The 22,136-nt window shown below is 39.8% G+C and overlaps 1 protein-coding gene across 3 annotated transcripts in view; it reads right to left on the bottom strand.

Annotated features, from left to right (window-relative positions):
• LMNTD1 (lamin tail domain containing 1) overlaps positions 1-22,136 on the bottom strand; it is a 442,400-nt gene that overhangs the window by 122,051 nt on the left and 298,213 nt on the right. For 2 of the 3 annotated variants that reach the window (XM_060305881.2, XM_060305878.1), the window contains exons 7-9: positions 20,317-20,418; positions 18,961-19,012; positions 6,962-7,046 (exon numbers count right to left, since the gene is read on the bottom strand). The gene's annotated coding sequence lies outside the window, so the exon portion shown is untranslated. The remainder of the gene's footprint in view (positions 1-6,961; positions 7,047-18,960; positions 19,013-20,316; positions 20,419-22,136) is intronic. The other variant, XM_060305879.1, reaches the window with a different exon arrangement.

The raw sequence follows: 22,136 nt of genomic DNA, 5'->3' as shown, positions 1-22,136 counted from the left end.
AAAAAGTAGACTAAAAATATGCAGCAAGAAAACACATTTCAGAGAAATATCACCATAAGCAAATCCTCTGAGTTGTTATACTATAAAACACTGTATACTGTAATACAGACTGATGTGAGTGAAAAGTTAGAATTAAAATATAGTCTATATTCAACTCTACCACTTTCATTATTTTCAGTTATAAATAAGCACCAAAGCTAGGTTAAACTAGTAGATAATATCTTATAATGAATAGATAAATATTGTCTGTAATTAGCAAAACTAGCAATCCCCTGGCTGTATTTATATATAAATGGCGAATACTTGTAGGTGATTATAGTATGTGGGTAAACTTTCTCATTATAATTTTCATACACCACACTTGCCTAAGACATTTTTTTTCTATCAGTGGAACTAATTAAATCCTTAGTCTCTGAGACTCCAGATGACAAGAATTACTGAATTACTCATTTTCACTTAAAAGAAATGTGACAATACAAAATTCAGTTGGAAAAGGATACTCTATATATACAAAAACACCAGCTAATTAGAATAATGGTTTTCCAACATAAGTCTGTTTACTTATGCATTATATTATCATGAGTTGGATAAAGTGATTTTTAAATTCTTTAGAAGTCCCTTCATAAGTGTGTATTTTCCGTGGAAACAAGTATCTCATAAACTAGGTTCTTATCCTAATTTGGTCACAAGTTTGCAGGGAGAAACAGACCTTGGCAAGTCACTTGGTCTCTCATGGGCCTCTGTTTGCATGCTTGTCTAATAAGGGCATTGGAATATATTATTTTTTTAGGTCTCTGCCAGCTCTACAATTCTCAGATTCTGTGAATAGAGAAATAGTTTTGAACTATACTATTCATCTTTTTACAGACAGTTATTTTTAAACTATACGATGCTTACACTTTTATTGGCCAAGAAATCAAGTATTCATTCAAAAATAAAAGACAATCCAAACCACAAATCGACCTCTACAAATAATAATTATAACAGAAAAGCACGCTGGGCATAGACCCATGATAAGGTTTCTACATGGTACCTGTATAAATCACACACTGATTTCTTAACTAAATGAGGTCCTTCAGGTTAAGCTGTGATTTTCAATGTTATGAGAGCAAAGGGCATGTTCAGTGAATTTCCATGGTTGATTCTGCACAAGTAGTCATTTTGCATATACAGCAAGCTGAGTCTATTTAAAGATAAAAATCCATTCACCAAAGTCACCTTCCCAAATTTTAGCGAATGTGTTGTTTCAGCAATGCCTACAGTGTACTAGATTGATTAGATTTTTTTAAAAAAAGACACTTTGAAATTGCACTTAATTTTGAACTAAATGCAAATTTTCTAGGCAGTGTAGGAGACTGAGCACACCCTTTCTGTGTTGATTGCATCAGGTGTCTTAGACAAAGCAGCAAATGGGGTCATTAGCTCCTAAAGGAGCAATTAGGTAAAAGTGCTGTAATTTACCAAATGTATAATGTATGATGCTTCTGGAAAGGTTTCAGTCTATACAAAATGGGTCAAAATAATAACAGATGTTTCTTAAAGGGACACTAGCACAATTCGCTTTCTTCCTTCCTTTGTTTTTTCCTTCTTTCTCTCTTTCTTTCCTTCTGTCTTTCTTGTTCATATATATCTAAAGTTCATTTCCTATAGGATATTATATTGGCCAATTTAGAGATTATATCCTGCTTCAAAAATACAATTTTTTAGTGCTGATGAAAATGTAAGATTACATAATTTTCAAATTTTATGACCTGAATTCCTTGTATCTTCTTTTATTCTCCAAGGCAGCCTGTTCAGTACAATACTTCTAATGTATTTAACGCTTTATACATGCAAAAACACTCCTATCATCTGATGAGCATGGATGACACTTCAAAGTTACTCGTAATCCCACCAAGCCAGAAGGACAGCATTCCAGACTCTGGAAATTTCCTTCTAGAGGGACTTAAAAGTCTGTGCAAGCCATTAAGAATTAAGGAGATGACATGTAGTGAGAAAATTGGTGGTGAAAACACACCACTCATTTTAGTATATTGGTTTTGAAAAGAAGAAAATCATCAGAAATTAAGAAAAAAATATAGGTAGAATTTATTTTCAAGAACCCATCAAAGGCAGAAGAGAAAGTACCTGGGGAGAGGGAGATAGCATGCTTTATAATGGGGGATGGGAGCAGATGTGTGAGGGAGCCCACTGTGGGTGGGAGAGCTGGGGCAATAGGTCAGCACAAGAGGCTTGACAGCCTTGGAGATGCTCTTCCCTTCCTTTGGGAGAAACTAGGAAAAGGGAGGAAAGAAGGGATAAGAAACTGCTATGTGTTGAGCTGGACACCCTGCAAGTTCTGTTACAGAAATTTCATCATTTGGTCATTAAAAGGTCCCAATGATACATGGTAGTCCTCATTTTACAGATGCCTTCAACAGCTTATCTATTTATTTTATGCCTAGATAAGTAATTTATCTAGTTATATGCCATTCTGCTAACAAGTGACACATACAGACTTTTAGGCCCCAAACCCATATTCATCCCCCCTTTTCACCACACTGCATCCCAGAGAAAAAGGCTGAGGAGTCAGTGTATATAATACTGTGTGATATCGCTTACATATGGAATCTAAAAATAATACAAATAAATGTATGTGCAAAACAGAAACAGTCTCAGAGATGTAGAAAGCAAACTAAATGCTTACCAAATGGGAGAGGGAAGTGGGGAGTGGCAAATTAGGGGTAGGGGATTAAGAAACACTAACTATTATATATAAGATAGACAAGCAATGAGGATATAGCACAGGGAATTACAGCTGTTATCTTGTAATAACTTTTAATGGAGTATGAGCTGTAAAAATACTGAATCACTATGCTGTATATCTGAAATTAATATAATATTGTAAAAAACTATACTTCTATTTTTTTTATTTTAATTAAAAAAAAAAAGAAATGGAGGATGAGATTGACAGTGGCTTACTTTTATTCCAGCGTTAAGAGGACATGGAGTTGGAGGTTTAAGGAGAATATAGAAATTTTCATCTGTGATACACAAATTAGTCTCTAATGTAGCTTTTCTTTAATCTGCTCTTACTGACTAACTGTGACTGAATAAAACTTCGGAAATCAAGCCCTATTGATTTAAATATACTTTGCCTTTCTGTCTGCTTAACTGTCTATCAGTAATGTTCTTGACACTGTTTCTCTGTCTCTCTATCTCTGTCAGTAGTTAGGAATGCGCCAGAAAACTATATAAAGGAACTCTCTGTTGATATTTTTCATAAACCCATTTTAAAGCCATTTACTATCACCCAATTTGTTTGTCTTAGCTCAGTTCATTTTCATTGAGTTTCTTAGAGAGAGCACAACTTACAAGGCACACCATAATTGGGCAAATCTTGGCAACAAACATTTACTGAACACAATAAATCGATGCAGCTTCGCCAGATTCACCTGGTTATGTGAAGATGATGGAATAAACCAGGATGCTGACTGGTAAAGTAAAAGAATCACTAAGAACAATAATGACTTGAAAGGACCTTCTGTCCCTCCAGGACATAACTAGTTACAGGAGAGGAAGTAGGAGCATCAGGACCACGGGAACAGCCTGCTTGGAGAGGACTGGCGAGTACTACAGCCAGCTCGGGGCAGCATGAGGGCTGGACAATGTGTCAGATAACAGCTCTAACAGGCAGAAAAGAAGGGCGTGTGCTCTTACCCTGCACACAGATGCATGAATGTATGCTGGGACCTCGGTGGCAAATGCCAGTAGACAAGAAGAGGAAACAAGAACTACAATCCTGAAAACTGACCCAGCTATGGCTCTGACCTCCCAGAAAATAGCCAATAGCCCGAATATGCAGTCAAAAGTGAGTGTGGCCACGCCAAGTTCTAGTCCGGCCTAGGTAGGTACCCACAGGAGCACCAGAACAATGCGAAGCAGGACTCCGGGAAGTGGGACCCATGCATTCATAGTGGAGCCATGTGATCAGTCTGTTGAAAGACTGGAGACAACGCAACAGGGCTGAGTAAAAGTGAGCCAGGGGCTTCCCTGGCAGCGCAGTGGTTGAGAGTCCGCCTGCCGATGCAGGGGACACGGGTTCGTGCCCCGGTCCGGGAAGATCCCACATGCCGCGGAGCGGCTGGGCCCGTGAGCCATGGCCGCTGAGCCTGCGCGTCCGGAGCCTGTGCTCCGCAACAGGAGAGGCCACGACAGTGAGAGCCCCGCGTACCGCAAAAAATAAAAAAAAATTAAAAAAAAAAAAAGTGAGGCAGGGTGGTGTGTCCCAGCTAGCCAGCCGAGCTCAGGGTAAGGAGGGACATCAGGCACTTCCATGGTCAATGGAAGTCCAAGGCATAAACGCAGACATACAGAAGGGCCTGGTATGGCACAGGTCACATAGTGATTACCCCCAGATTTCTGGATCTCTTGTCTACATCTGCAAGACTAACTCCAGACCTCATCTGCTGCGTACAGAGGCAAATAGCTTCTGCCCGATTTCATGCTTCCTGTTAGGCGTGGGTCAGCAAGGACAAGAGCCTATGAGAAGATCCTAACCAGGACAGGGGCACCCACAGAGTTACTGGGATCCGGGAGTGTGAAAACTTCCTCAGCTCAGCGGCCTACACAGATGTGGGAGAGGTCATGCCAGGTCAGTGACCATGGCATCTGGGGCTGAGATCATTTTTCAAGGTGACCCTTCAAAGCCTGGGGTCATGAAACCGAATGAGGGTGGAACATGGGAGATGCCAGTTCACTGCCCAGGCAGTGGCCCCTGAAGAACGTGCTAAGCAGGATTTTCCTGTCTTCCTCATTCCATCCCTTGCTTGGGTCTTGCTGAGTGCTGGTTAGTCCACCTCTGCCTGATGGTTGCTTTACAGAGTTCTGGAAGTTACTTTAAAACATTTTAGCTTATATATATTTTTATCCCCACCAAAAGTTTTTTTGGTAAGCGATAAACATTAAATATTTTTAAATTAAATGTTTTCTGAGTGCCCACTGTGTACAGATCATTCACCATCAATGAAAAGAAAGAGCTTGACCTGCTCACTTCCATACATTTTCAATCAATCATATTTGAACGTCTATATCATCCCTCTCTCGCCCATTATCTCCCTCCTCCCCACATGATACAGGTTCCAGAGGAGTTTTGAAAAATTAACCATTTTGAATAGCCTGAAATTTAAAATAAAATAAAAACCAGCCTGGACAGGTGTGGGGCATTACCAGAGCAAATTCCTACTTCCAGAAATCTCTTTACTTTTTTTTGCCAATCAGCCCAAGACTGCCTACATTTGGAGAGAAACCCAGGCTGCTCTGTAAGCAATTTCTGGGGAACCTCCCTATTTTCCGGCAATCTCTCTCAACGGGAGATTGCCCAACTCGATTCCAGAGTCTTTCAGGAATCGAAGGGCAAGGGTGTTGAGGGTGTATTTCAAATGCTTCCTTGGATTGGGAGAAGCTGCTGATACCACAGGCATAAGAATGTTTTCTCCCCAGCTTTTCTTCTTCACCCCATCACCCCACCACCAGCCTTCACCACACACACACAGACACACACACACAGCTTGCGAGAGAGCAGATTTTATTCAAATGTAAGGCCAAAGTGACTCTGCCACTTATATCTAATCAAATAGATTTACAGGCAGGGATGTAAGAAAACAACTTAAGAAATGATGCAGTATGTCATGATGACCTGACCAAAATAATATAAACTGGTGAAGTACTGAAGGTGGACAAGTATTTCAAAAGTCAACGTAGAGCCTTGCTCTTCTGAGGACTAAATTGCAGCTAAAGGAAACAGCTGAGCCTTGGTCTGGATTGTGGAAGTGAATAAATAAAAAAGAAAGGCAGAAGAGCCCATATCCAGGCATGGCTGGAAATTAAGGAAAACAAAGAAAACTTGAGAGGCAGATCGGATGCTGTAAACCTGAAGCAAGCCCAGGGCAATGCTGAGATGGTGTAAATTACAGCTTACACAATCTCCACAGTCTGTACATTTCAAAATAAGTTAATTAATGTAGAAGGAAAAGGAGAATGTGTTAATTCTACAATATAATAAAATCAGTTTCCAAATCTGAAAAAAAATGATAGTCAGGCTCATTAGCTTATTAACATTTTGACTTCAATGTTTCAGAATTTAGAATGTGAATAGAAATAATCTTTCAGAGGGAAAATGTCATAATATCCCCTGTGCACATGTGGGTTCTGCCACTAATTAACCAACTGGCAGGATCTTCCAAAGGACTGCCACTGCCCGCCTCGGTACAGGCCGTACTGTCAGAAGAAATGGGCTGAAACACCATGTTCCACCACCCAGAACTCGTGCTAATGGTTCTCCTATTGCAGTGTTCTCTGAATTGGAAAGGACCACAATGCCTCTGTGTGAAGAGAATTAATGGGGGTACGTGGAGGATTGCGAGTGGAAAAGAGAGGTCTGGGCACAGGGCTCAGAGCCCGACAAGCTCCTATGTGAATAGTTTTTCCCTAAGGTTTCATCAGAAATGCTGTAGGTCTCAACTCTGTCAACTCTTCAGCTTGATGAGGTTCTTCCTCAAAGGCACCTCACACAATACAGTCGTGTTCCAATCTGGGATAGCAAGATTAACTCCAGGACAATAGGACATGACCCTGATGGTCTGAAGATTAACAAGTACTTGAAACAAAACAAAACAAACAAAAAACCCAAACAAACAAACAAAAAACTTTAGAGGAGGAAGGGAACAGCTTGTAACCCTTAGAAATGTATCTGCACAAGTTTCTACAATCAGGATTTCCCAAGAGTTCGGTGTGAACACCCTGTTTTGCTCAATCCTGGCTATTGTTGTAAAACAAACATTTCTATTTGGCTGTATACAGAATTTATAAAGCACCTTAGAATTATTTGCAGAATATGATCTTCAATCCAGGTAAAGAAAGCAAACAATTATAATCCATGCCCAACGTTGATCATGAAAAAAAGCAGATTAAGTGCGCTTACCGCAATCGCTGCAGTTGTTTTATGGCCGCAAAAAAATATAACACCCACGTGTTGTCCAGCAAAGTCGCCAAGTCAGTGCAAGGTTCTTTATGAGACAATAAAGAATAAATACAGTCAGAAAAGAACACAGGAATTGACACAGTGGGTGGTCCAGTGTTCCTGCAGCTCTGTCATCTATTGCCAGCATAACCTCAGCAGGGAAGGGAGGGCTTGGTTTTCCTTCCTAACTGTATGCCGTTCCCAATTCTCTTCATCCCGCAGTGCAACCTCTGTTTTATAGGCTCCTTAGAAGAATGCACACTCCAAATCTTTCGGGTTTTCTTAGTTGCTAGGAATGGATCTGCCATTCATAAAACCGTTCAAATTCTTTCAAAATTCACTTATATCTTCTTCCATTACTACCTCCCAAAGTCGTGAGTTCCACAAAAGAACTTTCTATGTAAAATGGTAAGCTAGACAGTGAAAAGTTGAACCTTCTTTTTTCTGTAAGAAACTACATGAAAATATCCCAAAGGCATTTTTTAGAGCAATAAAGCATACTTGGAAAACTTTAAGGAATTTACTCAAGAGAGGGACAAAATATAGAGTCCTAAAAGAATTGGAGGTCTCAAATTTGGGGATACCATTAGCAGTATTAGGGCCTTGAATATTTTAAGCTCTAGATCTGAGTCCATGTCTCACTTTTCCCAGCAATGATCTGAGTACCTGACACATAGAGGGTCCTATTCAATCTATATTCATTTAAAGAAAATGGCTGATGTACTGGTATATGCATATGTAATCTACATCTATCAGGCCTAGTTATAGGTAAATTAAAATATTATGGTTTTCTTGAAGCTTTTAGTTTTTCAGGATTTCCCTCTTCTTTCAAAAATCTTCCTAGGGCTTCCCTGGTGGCGCAGTGGTTGAGAGTCCGCCTGCCGATGCAGGGGACACGGGTTCGTGCCCCGGTCCTGGAAGATCCCACGTGCCGTGGAGCGGCTGGGCCCGTGAGCCGTGGCCGCTGAGCCTGCGCGTCTGGAGCCTGTGCTCTGCAACGGGAGAGGCCACAGCGGTGAGAAGTCCGCGTACCACCAAAAAAAAAAAAAAAAAATCTTCCTAATACTTAATATGCTTTATATTTCTTCATAGCTGCTATTACTATCTGATATTATTTATGGGTTTAACCTGTTTGGTTTTGGCCTGTTTCCGCCACAAGAATGTGAGTCCAGGTAGTAATTTTGTCCATTTATTCAAACACTGTGTCAGGTACTGAGATAGTACCTGGTATGTAGTATGCACTCAATAAGTACTTGTTGATCGGTGAGGGAATGGATTTTCATCCACACGTTATTACTGACCCAGTATTTCCCACCAGGGAGAGGGCAACAAGGCCAAGTGAAGGGACTCAGAGTCCAGTCAGGACAACCAAGAGATCACTGCCCAGCTACCAGCAGGTCACAGATGGCATACTATGTGCCTTGAGCCTAGCTCCCTTATTTAGTGACCAAATTTGTTTTGCAGTGTAGTTCTTATTACTGTACCTGTATTCCAACCATTCGAGAGCATAAAGGCATTGATTTTTTATTTTAAAATAAAAATAATACTAATAAAATGTTCTATTTCCTTCTGCTCAATAATCAGGCAGACCAGAGAAACTCTAGTCTTCAACTGACAACCTGTTGGCATAGTAACAATAACAAGCTTGATTTCTCAGGGAAGGTGAAAAACTATTTTCGGTTCTTCTAATTAGGGAACAGTCTCTTGTTTTTAATGTTTCCATTTATTTGGGTGAGGAGAAAAAAAAGACTATCTTATCCTTTAAAAACTTAGTGGCCAATCATTATAATTGTTTTGATGTTAATTTTCCCACAAAGACTTTTTTAGAGAAGGTAATTTTTCTCAGCAAGTGGAAGATATAGCATCACCTTCATTCTATGTGATCAGCTTTATTTCCATTTTACAGATGAATAAAGAGAAGTATCACATTATGGGTGATCTATCTCGGCTCAAAATGAAAATGACTGACTCAGATGATAAGAATTGTAATCAAAGTAGATCCAATTAGAATCCAAAGATGATTTTAAAGTTCTGCAAACTCTTCTCCTTTTACATTTGGTTTGGTTTTCCATTGACTCTATAAATGAGGAGATTCAACACAGACACCTATTAGTGAGATGAATGACAAATGGAGAGTTGTAAGTCATTACGGATAGGGTGAGCATTCATCGATGTTTGGGGCAAATTGGGTTATTTTAGACTAAATGCTGTTTTGGGAAATTATGTATAAAGCTTTTGCAAGGGGGCACTTTCTGGAACGTATTTTGTACTCTAAAATGCAGGCAGATTCTAATAATCAGTGATTTTTTTTCCATTATATGTATGATGTAGTACACAGCACAAAATAATACTAAAATTGCTTTTTTAATGAATGACCTTGAATAACGTTGACTTTTATTATCACAACCTAATATTTATGATTTTCTTTTTTCAGGTTCAGTCTGCCTTTCCTGATATATTTTACACTTTTTGAGGGTATTGATCATGCCTTCTTCTTTATTTGTATGCAATAGTCAAGAAATGCTTATTAATTTATCACTTTCTCTAATAGAGAAAATGAAAGTAATCAAAATGTTTCATTTTTCTTGAAGAAGAATGTTTACTGAAAGACTATTAGTTCTACTCTAAAAATAATGCACATTCATTTTAGAGAATTTGGAAATAATACAAAATAAAATTAAAATTTGCTATTTTTCCAACCTGGAAATAACTTACACTAATAACATTTAATTTACTTAATTTTTCTTGGTGTATGTAAAATATGCCCTTTAAAAGAAATCGAAACCACGATTGCCATCTTGCTTTGTATCCAGCTCCATTCATTTGATAAAAGATAAACATTTTCCATTTAGGTACAATTAGCACAATATAAAAGCAAGGAATGAAAATAGAACACCTTATATTTTAAATTAGCATGAATCACAAACGTGCAATGTTCCTTCTGAAATGTATTTTTAAAACCATTCAGCTATTATTAAATTCTAATGCAATAAATAGAATTGCCTGAAGCCCTGCTCTTAAGTACAAACAAAAAAAAGGATGATCTTCAGGTCTTGGTGTGCATTTCTAGGTTCTATCCCCCTATTCTTCCCACTTCAGTTGCAGCTTGTCCTCTGTCAAGGAGGCCCAAGCATGAGGAAGTGGCATTGAGCAGCTCAACCCTTCCCATCATTTCCTTTCATCAATCCATATGTGCAGCTACCTGCTGTATCCCCAAATACAACGCTGCTTCTCAGCTTCTTTGAGGCCTTCTTTTCAACACATCACAGGACAAAGCCCTAGTCAGAATCATGGGCATCACCAATGCAATAGCTCTTGCCCATATCCCTGTATCTTCTCTTTCAGTGTATTAGTTTTCAGGAGTCATAGCATTTCGTGTTTTGGGGTTGGTTTATTTATTTGTTCTATGTTTAAAGCAAAAGCTTTCACGTGCTTTAAAGTAATGAAATGACTGAATCACTCCTTATAAGCTATGAAAAAAAATCTTCAGTTTATAAAAGAAGGTAATATTTTATTGCATTATTTTATTTCTAAAAAAAATCATTTAGTTTTCCAACAAATCTGTAATATAAAAAATGGAATAGAAGTTAGTGGCTTAAAAATAAAAGAGCCGTTTTTTGTTTTTCTTAGCACTTTTAAATTGCATATCAATTTGGCATATCAGACAGAAAGTGAAACATTTGATCTTATTGTTGGCTGACCAACCATCTATGTTTGCCTGGTACTACCCCAGGCTAGTGGTGGTTTCAGAGGCACTGAAAGTCACATATCCAGGGGAAACTCCTCAGTCCCAGAAAAGCCAGGATAGTTGGTCACCCTAAGTCTTGTTCCGTGAGATACATTATATTTATCAGAACACTGATGTTCATGATGCTGGTGGTATTTTCTAGGGAGTGAAAAATAGTTTAAACAAATCAAACTTTTGCCCATTTTATGGTCGAATTTCTGTCAAGTCTAACAATAGGCTATTGTGGTAATTCTGGGAGATGTTTTCAGCCCTCTACATTTCTTACAAGAATATATGATCTGAAAAACTGTTAATTGCCCAAAAGTCCATATGTTGATGCAGGCATCCAATAGCGATTGGATAAAACTGCAAGGACTCCATTTTCCATTGCCCTTTCGTTTCCGGCTACTTTTAGCTCTAACAGAACCAAAGCCCAGACAATTCCAAACTTTATGTCTTTCAGATGTGACTTTTTTCCCCCAAATCTTTAGCACTGCGGTCTCTACTAAAGCTAACATTTCCTGTAGTTCTCCAGAGCTGCTTCTCTGCACCAAAGCAAGGCATCCACCAAGAGGCCCGAGAAAGAGCACCCTAATTGGTGGTACCACACTTGTGAACACCTGCCATCCTTCTGCCTATTGGAAGAAAATAATCTACCCCTGGAAGCCTCCCTCTCTCTCTCTCTCTCTCACTTTTTTAGGAGATTTTGCTAGCAATCTGTCCTCAAGCTGACCTTACGTCAGTGCTCTTTTGTTAACACTGCAATGTGGTGACTGCCTCATCAATTCATCCTGGGGTTGAAGACTATACGTCACATAATTGTCAACATCTTGATGCACGGTCGTATTTTGTTAATATGAAAATTCATCACTGTTCCCACACTGGGCACAGAAACATTTCATAACATCTGGGAAAAAAAGGTTTTATGAGAAGAAACAAAAAATACTGACATTTTCTTTTCAGCTTGTACTAGTTTATAACTTGTGCCCAGGAAACTCCAATGTTAATGCTCATTGCTCGAGCATCTGGAAAATGGAAGCTCATTGTTTTTGGTAAATTTCGCCCATATCCTATAATGTCATTTGTAAATTTGGGAGGCACTGGGACATTTTTTTATCCTGATAAAAATATCAAAGACCATTTTTTTTTTTAAGTCACTAGGTACAGTTTTGAATTTAAATAGAGACCATGATTTGAATGGTGATTAACATAATTACTGTGGGACCATATTTTATTTTTAGAAAATATTTCAAGAGAAAACCTATATCACTAAAAGACATTTTGGAATTTGTTTTGTACCTAAGATTAAAGAGGCATAATTTTAAGGCACCAATATAATAGAAGATAAATGGAACGTTGTTTTGAAATATTATTTTTAAAAAGAACTCTCAGACATCCATTGTAAATAACTAGATTCCTTAAAATTTGTCAGTTTATAAATATTACGTGAGGGTTATGTTGGCTCCATATACCTCTTTGAGGGTTTGAATTTTCTCTGGAATATTGGTGGTAGATGCATAAAGAAGGAATATATATTATATCAAGTTGTAACAAGAAAGGCGATGTGGCCTCATATTTCATCTTCTGGACTTTCTAATCAGTTAGATATAGATATAAGTTTCAGCTCTGCCACTGACTACGTGGGCCACTTTGGACAAATTACCAAAACTCTTTAAGCCTTGGTTTTCTCATTTGTAAAATGGGGAGGCTCTTACGAGAATTAGATAAAATAAGGTACAAACAGCACTTAACACAATGTCTGGCGTGTGTTAAGTACTCAGTAAACGATAGACACTATTACTAGTTTCATTAATTACCAGAGATACTGGGATGCTCAATGAAAGCAACATTTTTGAAGCTGTCTTAGGTTTCTGTCTCTCCAAAGAATGCCCTACCCGGACTTATGATGGTGGACAGCCCAGCCAGAGTTCCAGGTACATACAAATGTCTTTTTATCCAAGAAACCCTCCCGGATCCCCTCAACTATATGTGAACATTTACTCTTTTACATGCCCCATTCTTATCAGTTGCCTAAAGTAAAGTCCCCAAATATACAGAGGCATTGGTATTTACAGTTCTTTGTGTTCTTACCACCCTGGGGGCAGGGGTTTTGTTTTCCTCATCTTTGTGTTCCCCATCCTCTAAGCTCCTAACGTCTAAGATAGATGAATGTAGGCAACTAGAAGTCCAAGCAGCATATGATATGAGCAGAGAAAGTAGTGTAAACAAAGCTGTCAATGTTCAGAAGAGGGAGGGGTGGTAACTTGTGGCGGAGGTGATAAGAAAAGATCTGTCTGGAGGAAGTAGCTTTGAAGTGGGACAGAAAGGCTTAAGAGGATTTCAAAGGAGAAAAATAGAGAGAAGGCAACTTCATGAAAAAACAAGTGAACCACAAAGAACAAGTCAGGTTGATCAGAGCAAGTTGAGTGTGTGATGGGTGGGAGATAATCCCCAAAGGGAAGCTATAGTATGATTGCAGAGAACCCTAAAGGACAGGAAAAGGAGGTTGGATTTTATTTGGGGGTCAATGGGGAGTTGCCAAAGCTTTGAGAGCGGAAAGTGACGCAGAGAAGAGATGCCAGCTGCTCCCATCGTGACCTTCCAACTCTGTATTCATCCAAACTCATATAAACTTGCTAAATATCTCCAAATTATCTGTCCCATATGGGTCTTTGAGACATAGCCATGCCACATGCTAAGTCTTGAAAGTATGTAAGCTAGCAGTCAACCACAGCTCTTGTTTCTGCAATAGAAAGTAAGTTTCTGTTCTAGTTAAGAGCAGGGGTTTGGGAGGTAAAAGGTCCTGGATTCAAATCTTAGCTCTGTCAGTTACTAAAGAGTGATCTCAACAAATTACTTAACCACTCTAAGGCATAGTTTCCTCACCTCTAGATTAGGTAATTATATTAACTCATAGGGTTATTGTGAAGTTTAAATGCCATGCATGTAAAGAACTTAGCAGAGAAACTGCTCACATGACTCTACTATGATTCATCATTTCTCCATCTCATCTCTCTGGTTCTTTAAATCCATGGTTTTCTTTGGCCTCCAGCTTTTTTCTTTTCTTTTCTTTTTTAACATCTTTATTGGAGTATAATTGCTTTACAATGGTGTGTTAGTTTCTGCTTTTTAACAAAGTGAATCAGCTATACATATACATATATCCCCATATCTCCTCCCTCTTGCCTCTCCCTCCCACCCTCCCTATCCCACCCCTCTAGGTGGTCACAAATCACTGAGCTGATCTCCCTGTGCTATGTGGCTGCTTCCCACTAGCTATCTGTTTTACACTTGGTAGTGTATATATGTCCATGCCACTCTCTCACTTCGTCCCAGCTTACCCTTCCCCCTCCCCGTGTCCTCAAGTCCGTTCTCTAGGTCTGCGTCTTTATTCCTTTCCTGCCCTTAGGTTCATCAGAGCCATTTCTTTTTATTTTTTTAGATTCCATACATATGTGTTAGCATATGGTATTTGTTTTTCTCTTTCTGACTTACTTCACTCTGTATGACAGACTCTAGGTCCATCCACCTCACTACAAATAACTCAATTTCATGTCTTTTTATGGCTGAGTAATATTCCATTGTATATATGTGCCACATCATCTTTATCCATTCATCCGATGATGGGCACTTAGGTTGCTTCCATGTCCTGGCTATTGTAAATAGAGCTGCAATGAACATTTTGGTACATGACTCTTTTTAAATTATGGTTTTCTCAGGGTATATGCCCAGTAGTGGGATTGCTGGGTCATATGGTAGTTCTACTTTTAGTTTTGTAAGGAACCTCCATACTGTTCTCCATAGTAGGCCTCCAGCTTTTGATACTGTTTCCGGTTCCCCATCATGTTTGACAATATGATTAGGCTCCCTCCTCTAGTATCAGGGGCATTGCAGGAAAGGCTGATCCACTTCAAATGGCTTAAGCCTGAAGACAGTGTAATAAAGAGACTATTTACAGAGATAGGGACTGGGTTGAGAAAACAAGGGATGGTGGATTACCAATGAATGAGAAATAATGATCACCTTTAAGTTTAAAGTAGAAGAGGGACTAAAAAAATAAAAATAGAGCTACCATATGATCCAGCAATCCCACTCCTGGGCATATATACAGAGAAAACCATAATTTGAAAAGATACACGCACCCCAATGTTCACTGCAGCACTATTTACATTAGCCAGGACATGGAAGCAACCTAAATGTCCGTCGAAAGAGGAATGGATAAAGAAGATGTGGTATGTATATACAGTGGAATATTACTCGACCATTAAAAAGAATTAAATAATGCCATTTGCAGCAACATGGATGGACCTAGAGATTGTCATACTGAGTGAAGTAAGTCAGACAGAGAAAGACAAATATCACGTGATATCACTTATATGTGGAATCTAAAACAATGGTACAAATGAACTTATTTACAAAACAGAAATAGAGTCACAGATGTAGTAAACAATCTTATGGTTACTGGGTGTGGGGAAGAAGGGGGAGGGATAAATTGGGAGACTGGGATTGACATATACACACTACTATATAAAATAGATAACTAATAAGGACCTACTGTATAGCACAGGGAACTCTACCCAATACTCTGTAATGACCTGTATGGGAAAAGAATCTAAAAAAGAGTGGATATATGTATATGTATAACTGATTCACTTTTCTGTACAGCAGAAACTAACACTAACATCATAAATCAACTATACTCCAATAAAAATTAATTAAAAATAAAATAAAATATGTGGCACATCTTAAAAAAAATTTTTTTTTTAATTTTTAAAAAAAGTAGAAGAGGGACAAAGGTGTCTGGAGACAAGTGGTCACTAGAGCTGTGGCCTGGGAGGAATGCAGCTACCCCTGAACAACAGTGAGGCAGGGAGGGAGCTGTGTGTGTGCAGGGGAATAATCCAACCTCTTTCCCTGCTTTCCCTCCAATGTCTTGCCAGTGCCTTCCATTGGCTGAAGCCGGTTCGAAGCAAATCAATAAGAGAACCAGGTGATGCAGTCTACAGAGGCCAGTTTTCTGGGGCACAAGCAAGGCAGAGAAGACCAGAGAACAGATGGTGCACTGGGGCTGGGGCAAAATGTGTTGTTGCTTTCCAAATAAGGGGTAGAAGTGTTAGAAGGAACCAAACATCTCAATGGAAGGTTACCACTGCCTCCATGACAGATGGAGGGAATGAAGCTCAGAGAGGTAGTGACTTGCCAATGTTATCAGCTAGAAGAAGGAACCAATTCAGAGCCCTAAATGGTGCCTCAGGCCTACTCCATTTCCCACTACACTGTGCGGCTCCACTCAGAGTGATGGCTGAAATGACCTTGGTCTCGTCCAAGCAGTTTCTGCCCTGAGATAAGCCAAGGGTATGAAATCATATCTTGTTTTTTACCCCTCCTTCCGTTCCCTACATTCTTGGTCTGAGTCCATTCGTTGGGATTTTCCAAATAATCTTTCAGAGAGGGTTTCTTAAACATTAACTTTGAAAGTTATTGACGTTAGGAAATTGGGTTCCCTCCTTTTTAGGGAGAGGGAAGGTTAGATCGAAGATATAAAGGCATCTGAAAGAAAGAGAGAGAAAGAAAAGCAAGAAAGAAAGAAAAAAGGAAGGAAGGAAGGAGGGGGGACTAACCAAATGCCTATCAACAACAGTAGAATGGAAAACTGTGGAATATCCACATAATGGAATATTATACAGGAAGGGAACTAAAACTGCATGCAAAAAAGGAGTGAAATTCATAGATACAGTATTAATAGAAGGCAATCAGAACCCATTTGTAAGATTTCAAAAGCAGGCAAAAATAATCTATGGTGTTAGAAGATAGGATCGTGGTTATCTTAGGGGCTGGGAAATGGAAAGGGGTTTCTGTGTTGTTAATAATTTTCTGCGTTTTGTCTATTTGTTTGTTTTAGTTTATTTGTTTAATCTGGGTGGTGGTTGTACAGGTGTGGTCATTTTGTGAAAATTCATTGAACTGCCCGTTATGAATTGTGCCCTTTTCTTTATTTTTTAATTTGTTTTTTAACATCTTTTTTTTTATTAGTCATCATTTTATACACATCAGTGTATACATGTCAATCCCAATCGCCCAATTCAGCACACCACTGCCACCACCCGCCGCTGCTTTCCCCCCTTGGTGTCCATACATGTGCCTTTTTCTATATACACAGACATACAATTTCAGGGAGCCAGCTGCATTAGTCAGTTTTGGTGCAGTAAAAATCAATCTTCCAAAGTCTCTGTGGCTTTCCACACAGTTTTCTCTTTGTGCTATGCAGAATTCTAAGAAGGCCCCCATGGTCTCCATCCCTTGGTGTTACTCCTGTGATTGTGTTACCTTACATGGAAAAGGGATTTTGCAGATTGTGCTGGGCTCCCCGCCCTCCAGGTCCAGCCCCTGCGTGTTCCTCTGTCCTGACGCTGGCCCTTCCTGCCCAGCTCCTTCCCACACCATCCAGGGTCCCCAGGAGCACCACACCAGACCCCCTTACGGAGCTGGCAGCTGCACAGGCTCTGGCCCTGCTGGCTTCCTTGGGACCTCCTCTTTATGAATCAGCTGACTTGAAGATAAGGAGATTATCTGGGTGGAACTAACCTAATTCCATGAACCCTTTAAAAGCAGTGTCTTCTGGTCAGAGACTTGACAGGAGGGAGATTCAGAGTGCCATTACTGGCTTGAGGATGAAAGATGACACACTGAAAAGACCTGAGAACAGCCCCTAGGAACTGAGAGCACCCCCTGGCCCACAGCCAGCAAGAAAAGAGGACCTCAGTCCTACAACCACAAGGAAATAAGTTCTGTCAATGACCAGTGAGCTCGGAAGAGAACTCCAAACCCCAGTGAGGACAGCAGCTGACATCTTGATCTCAGCCCAGTGAGACGCTGAGCACGGTATCCGATAGCCCCATGCCCACACATCTGACCTACAGAAGCTGTGAGATGATACATTGTGGTTTTAAGGTGCTAAGTTTGTGGTAATTTGTTTGCAACAATAGAAAACGAACGCACGTTTGTTCACATTTTGGCGGCTTTGTGTTGGCAGCTGCTGAGACCCTGCTCAGCTCTGCTCCACGAGTCTTCACATTCTGGGACCCATATTGAAGGAGCTTCCATATTTGGGACATTCATATGACAGAGGGAAAAGAGCAAGTGAGATCACAAAAGCCCATGATGCCTCTTAAAGTATGTAGTGTTCATCACATCTGCTCACACTCCAATGGCCAAAGCAGGCCATACAACCAGGACCAAAGGTGATGGGGCAGGATGTATAATCTTCTTACAGAAAAGGGGAGATTGAATAATATTAAAAAACAATGCAATCTATCACCATGGGCTGTTATAACTGTGGCCTAATTGGAAAGAGCAGAGTCTTTGGTGTCAGAAAGTCTTGAGTATGAATCTTGGGACCACCACCTTACTGGCTGTGTGACCATGGGGAAGTTAGGAAATTCCTCTGAGCCTTGGTCTCTTAAATGGTAAATACCTATCTTACAGGGTTGGTGTGAATGTTAAATGTACCAATGTGATGCCTGGTAGACACTCTAATATGTGTTGATAAATATTAGCCTCAGACTCTTACCTCAGGGATTAACCAGAATGCAATTCTTCCAAAGGGAGAAGTCAGGGAAAGGAAGCCACATCTAAACACACCTCTTTTCCCCCATTTTCCTAATAAAACTAATGCAGAGTCCAAAATATATAATTCCTTTATACACTATATCTCTTTGAATGTTGTAGTAACAAATGGCTTAAAGGGAATATAATATTACTCTTCTGAATGGAATTGTTGAACACAATCAATATCAGAGGTGGAATTACTTTATAATTACCTTTCTAAACTGATCATTCACTTTAACAGCTATTTATGGCTTATGAAAATGTTGTCATAAAGCCACAGTTATTACAGTTGGAAAACTGACAAATCAAACAGTCAATAATACTTTGTCCTCAGACCATTTAGACTTTCTTTTCAACTTGCCCAGGTAGTTTTAAACACTATTTCAGGTTTCTAGTTCACAATTATCTCTTTTAAAGTAACTATTGATATTATTAGTTGTTATTTTTTAAGCCCCAATCCATTATTTGGGGTTTTAACTTTTTTTAATCACATAAAAAATAACCATCTTTCTCTCTCTCTCTCTCTCTCTCACACACACACACACACACACACACACACACACACACACAGAGTTAGTACACTTTCTTCAGCAGAAGAAAAAATTCATGTCTCGCAAAAACTTACCAGATGAAGACAACTGCAGTCAACATTTTGGTGTGTCTTCCAATTTTTCTTCCTGAATAGATAAATACATAGACTTTATGACTGTATACATATACACATATATAGTATATGTTTGTATTTCTGTGTATTTACATATATTTCTTTCACAAAAATGGGGTTATATATTATATTCTATTTTTAACCTGCTTTTCCATGTAGTTATATTCATATATACCATTGCTTTAATGATTTTGTTTAATGATTTTTTAAAATTTATTTGTGGTTGTGTTGGGTCTTCATTGCTGCAAGCAGGCTTTCTCTAGTTGCTGCGAGCGTTGTGGTGTGTTGGCTTCTCATTGCAGTAGCTTCTCTTGTTGTGGAGCACGGGCTCTAGGCACGTGGGCTTCAGTAGTTGTAGCGCATGGGCTCAGTAGTTGTGGCGCACGGGCTTAGCTGCTCCGTGGCATGTGGGATCTTCCCAGACCAGGGATCGAACCCATGTCCCCTGCATTGGCAGGCAGATTCTTAACCACTGCGCCACCAGGGAAGTCCCAATGATTTTATATTTATTTTTCAACCAGAATCTTACTATTGAATATTTAGATTATTTGTTAATTTTCTATTATCTACTCCCTGAAACAGAGCTTCCACTAGCCCATATATATGAATTAGAGGGAGTCAGGGTGCAAGGCTTGCTGGCCAAGGAACCTGTCTGATTTCAGCCCTACTCACCCCTCTGATCAGATCCCATATATGGCAGCTCTGCTCTTAAATTTCCAAATGTATACTGGAAATGTTAGAGAACAATAAACATAGAATCTCTCTCAGAATGGATGAGTCTTTTCTTGAAATTTCCAGCCATTCTGTATTATCAAGAGTTGCCATATGGTGTGTAACAGTATCCACATCTTGGTTTATTACCTGCCCCTTCTATGACTTGTCTTTATTGACCTGTTAATTTCTCTGTGAAAGGGCATCAGAAGTGATTAAAGTGCTAAGACTTTACAGGTCAGAGATGCATAGAGCACCCCCCGCTTCCAGTGTCATCACAAAGGTGCTCATGATTAAAGCACTCAGGTGATGTCTCTTTTTATATTTTGAAAACAAAAATGGAAAAAGAGAGCCTTGTGTTCTGATTCTTCTTTTGCTTCAGACCTAGAAAATGATTGCTCATAAAGTCCCCAAAAGAACTGGCAATCATGACTCTCGACAGCCCTGAATGAAGCCATTGTTATAGAAACATGACTGCCTTTATGGGTGAAACAATTACATTTTTTTATACCACATGGAATTAAATGGAAGTCTCCATCTGCCTCTGTTAAGAGCTCCCTTTGGAGAGACTGGTAGCCAGTTAGCCAGAAGCCAGTGGACACTGACCTCTAGCCCAGACCCCTGGTCCCAGCCTTCCGTTGTCTCCTCCTGGGCTCCGACCGCAGCTCTTCTCATGCAAGTGCTATTGTTGGTGTCTTCAGAGAGAAGCTGTTAAAGGAAAGGGAAGATTATTTGCAAATGGGTAGGAAAATGTTCCAACAAAAGAAAGAAATGATTAGCTTCCTTCTATATATCAGCACCAGCCTGTTGCCACATCTTCAGGCTGTAGTGAGTGAGGAAAACAATGACATTCCTGATGCAAGGCAGAGTCACCTGCAGCCACTGACCAATCACAGGTAAGGCCACCCTCTTCTTCACCCTGGGAGAGGGTGGGAGGTGGGGAGACTGCAAATTTATCCTAGTATATTTCTCATCTTATTAAAATCTTTTAAAATGGGAACCATTCTTTTTTATATGTATATTTTTATTGGAGCATAGTTGATTTACAATGCTGTGTTAATTACTGCTGTACAGCAAAGTGACTCAGTTATACACACATAGACATTCTTTTTTTATATTCTTTTCCATTATGGTTTATCACAGGAGATTGGATATAGTTCCCTGTGCTATACAGTAGGACCTGGTTGTTTATCCATTCTATCTGTAATAGTTTGCATCTACCAACACCAAACTCCCAGTCCATCCCTCTCCCTCCTGCCCACCACTTGCCCACAGTCTGTTCTCTATGTCTATGAGTCTGTTTCTGTTTTGTAGATACGTTCGTTTGTGCCATATTTTAGATTTAAAATGGGAACCATTCTTGAATGGAGGGACTATGTAAAATGACAACCCCTAAGGGGCCTAATTCTTTTTAACATGATATGATATGACCCTTTAAAAGTAGAAGGTTGAGAGATTTGTGGGGTTAGCTGATCATTAATTTTTCCTGTGTGTGAGGTATAACTATCACTCAAGAAAGTCTAGAAAGCTTACCACCAGGCTATTGTGGTGAGCCTGAGGTCTGACAGGAATCTCAAGGCTCTGAGAGAAGGCTTCTTAACCTGATCTGTGCTGTATTATTTTGGAGGGGAGATCATGGGTTGCCCATTTCTTATAGACAATTTGACATTGTAGACAATTAGGAAATATGATCAGACAAATGGACGATTGGAAAAATGTGTACAGCAGAAGGATAAAAAGAGAACATCTGGGCATGCCCTTCGTTAGCTATAAGTTAGCTGATAGCTTTGTCCAAGAGATGGATGATGGGGCTTCAATAAAGGGATGAGGCTTCCTCATTTTCGCCTTGAGGAGAGACTTGAAGAAAGGGAGCTGGTGGGTTTGCTGAAGAGCTGGGAATGTCTGCATGAAAAACGGATGCCACAAGTGAAGGAAAAAAGTGTTTATTTAAACAATGGAGGTAGTGGGATGTGGAGAGGGACAAGAGTTAGAGGAGTGAGAAGGGAGAAGAAAAGGCAGAAGATGTAAGAAAGATTTGCATTTTGAGGTCTTTCACAAACTCCCTGGCTTCTCACCTTTCTATGTTGTCTCAGGTCTAACACTCTAAATAACACCGCCCTTAGGAAGCTTCCTGCTCCCAGCCTGAGTGAGATGCCCTCATCGGGGCTCTTGGAGCTCCCGGTGTCCGCTCTTATTTCAAAGGACTGCAATGGCCTAAGTTGGTTTCTCTGAGTGTCCAGTGGACTCTGAGCTTCGTGAACTCAGTGATGTGCCCGCTTTGCTCCCTGCTGTGGTCTAAGCATGGGGAACGATGCCTGGTGCATAGTTATTGTTCAAAAAGTATGTTGGATGAATACATTGCAGGGGGGAGGGTGCAGAGATCATAAGCAGAGAGGAGAGGCTGATTAGAGAGGAGCAGGTTCATG

Source organism: Globicephala melas, chromosome 10, assembly GCF_963455315.2.
Source record: "Globicephala melas chromosome 10, mGloMel1.2, whole genome shotgun sequence".
Taxonomy (NCBI): domain Eukaryota; kingdom Metazoa; phylum Chordata; class Mammalia; order Artiodactyla; family Delphinidae; genus Globicephala; species Globicephala melas.
Note: the sequence above shows the minus strand (reverse complement) of the source record. Positions and strands in the feature narration are given on the sequence as shown.